The sequence below is a fragment of the Penaeus japonicus genome, unplaced genomic scaffold (assembly GCF_977035675.1).
Source record: "Penaeus japonicus unplaced genomic scaffold, GWHDUDI00000001_assembly GWHDUDI00000002, whole genome shotgun sequence".
NCBI lineage: Eukaryota > Metazoa > Arthropoda > Malacostraca > Decapoda > Penaeidae > Penaeus > Penaeus japonicus.
In genome coordinates, this window is record NW_028234404.1 from 44,260,038 (window position 1) to 44,262,537 (window position 2,500).

General features: G+C 51.5%; 1 protein-coding gene across 6 annotated transcripts in view; it reads right to left on the minus strand.

The window, feature by feature from the left end:
- The window catches only part of LOC122242778 (uncharacterized), a 402,592-nt gene that overhangs the window by 37,980 nt on the left and 362,112 nt on the right, over positions 1 to 2,500 (minus strand). The window lies entirely within an intron of this gene.

The window sequence follows — 2,500 nt, forward strand, 5'->3', positions numbered from 1 at the left end:
ACATTCTTTATCATATTCTTTTTGAAATATAAAAATCTAAGAGCTTACAAGAAGAATAGTATCTTGATAGATTTGTAGACAATATATCTAAAAGGTGGAGTCGATATAGAAATAATGAACTCTGGAAAAGCACTTACAAATGACACAAGACACATACATGACCTCGGACGACATATCTACACCGAATCTCCTACACACTTCAAGAGGAAAGTTAAACTTTGAATGTACAGGGGATTTTAGCAGCGTGACAAAACAAGTACCGCTCACGCCGTACTGCACGACAGACAAATTTCTCGGCGTTTTTTCCCGGTTTCCCCCCTGACTGTTTTTTTTTTATTGTGAAGGTTGTTTAATATTTATATCTTACTAATGCCTGTTGGCGTGCATAGCATGACGTACAGTATATAATTCTGGCCCTGTTATCGCTGACTGCAAAATCTTACAGGAGTTTAGGCATAGACACATTAAGATCAACCATGTGTTGTTCCTGTGCAAGAAAGAAACGGAAAAGCGAATGAGAGAAATGATTACGGTATAGACAGGGTTCTCTGAAATTCAAGAAACAGAATTAAGCAGTTACCACACAATCAGAAATTCTCGAATATACAGTATATGTATTCATGGAAGGCAAGGCTGGCTTACGATAGACTTGTGCGCAGTGTATGTTCTTATTATAAAATATTTTCTTGGTGACGTAAAACGTCAAGCGGCTGAACATCTCAATTTAGACTACACTCAGCCAAGCACTAAGCTCCAGTACATAAATGAGAAGTGAAAGTTCAATCACGGTTCAATGTGACACTAGAGGCACTAGATTCTCACTGTAACACCATCCTTCAGTGTAACCAGGAAAACACACCGACACATCAATTTTCTCTTCTGTCGCACAGGGCGCTACAATCTCCTCTTCATTCCTGAAGCGAGGGCGGTGGCACTGAATTCTCATCACCTGAATCTTTTTCTGCTTGCTGACTCTTACAGTCAGGCGATACCGCAGGACTAGGAGTATCCACGGGGGTTCCGTTCCCGCCATAGGGTGTAGGGGGTAGAGATGGCAGTGAGGGGGGAGCCCCAGGGGTCAAGGGCTCCTGAGTAATATCCAAGCTGGCAGGGAAGAAGTATGTCTGAGACCAAATATCTTCCACGGGAGAATCGGGATCCTGGCGGATGCGGAGGGTGCACGGGAGTCCTGGGGCTTGGGCCGGCGAGTCCCCGCCCAAAAGCAGCATACAAGGGGGTCCTTCGCTAGGTTCCAGCACCAAGGAGGGGCGTGGGGTGAGAGAGGGTCGCGGCGTGTGGAAGGGAGTCCCACTTAACTGGCCACTATCAAGGCTCCATTCCCCGCTGGTGTCAACACGAGGATCTCCAGCAGGTGTATACTCAAGTGACGGCCGGGGAGTGGACCAAGGAGAACCCTCAGGAGGAGTGCGGTAAGCGGGAGAACCGAGGGGAGACGACTCTGCAGAGGAGAAGAGCGGAGAAGCAGCCCGAGAGCGTGGCGTCCACCACAGTTTCGCAGGCCCGGGGGGTAGCGTTAATGAATCCCGTCGATGCATGGGATCGCCGACGTTTACGTCCGCATAGATGTCCCTCTGCGGGGGTTCAGAACACGCCATGACGGAACAAGCTACAGCTGAAGATGGCGCCACGAGACTGTGGACGGTGGGCGTGGCCGCGCCCAGCTGGAGAGGACGGGAGTGAGAGAGGCTCCGGCCTGGAGTGCTAGAGGCAACGTGCTGAGCAAGTGAGCCGTGAGACCACCTCTTCTGTTCCAGCATGTCTTTCCTGGGATGTTCTTCTCCGATGCTCAGAAGCGGTCGGGTCTCACAATGCGCACATTCGTCCACTTGTGTAAGGTCTTCGCTCGTTAGTGCTTTTAATTGTGTGGTAAAAACGTCGTCGCTCTGCTTCCACGCTCGGTTATTTTGAGCCGAATAGCTATGTTTTATCCCATTGGTTCTCTGAAACCCGTTTTGGTCTAAGGTTGTTTCTGTCATGAGAATCTGCCCGGTAGTGTCAGGACTAGGCTCAAAGGCCAGCTCCGTGACCTCAGTGAGCGAAGCAGCCCTGTTCCTCTGGCTCGGGTACAGCTCCCGGTGCTCGCCGCCGCCGCCCTCCCTCAGCTGCACTTCCGAGGCCCCGTGAACCTCGCGGAAGAAGCTGGATTCGAGGTCGATGGTGGCGTTGATGTCCTCCAAGGATGCCGTGAAAGGCGACGAAGAGGAGAAGGGAGACACGGGTGAAGCAAGTGCCAGCATCTGTGATGTTATGGACTGCGGGGACATGAGTAGAGGTGTGATGGCGAAGGGGGACCCCGATCTGGCACTGTAGCTCTCCTCGCTGTGCTCGGCTTCGTTTGATGATAGGAAATTGAGCGAAAGTTTCTTTGGCGCCAAGAACCGATGCGGAGGACCTCGCTCGTCGTCGTCAATGCCCCCCGTCCCGCCCGGGTCCCCTTCGGCCTCGTCGCCGTACTTTGGGTCTTTGTCCCGTGCCTCGA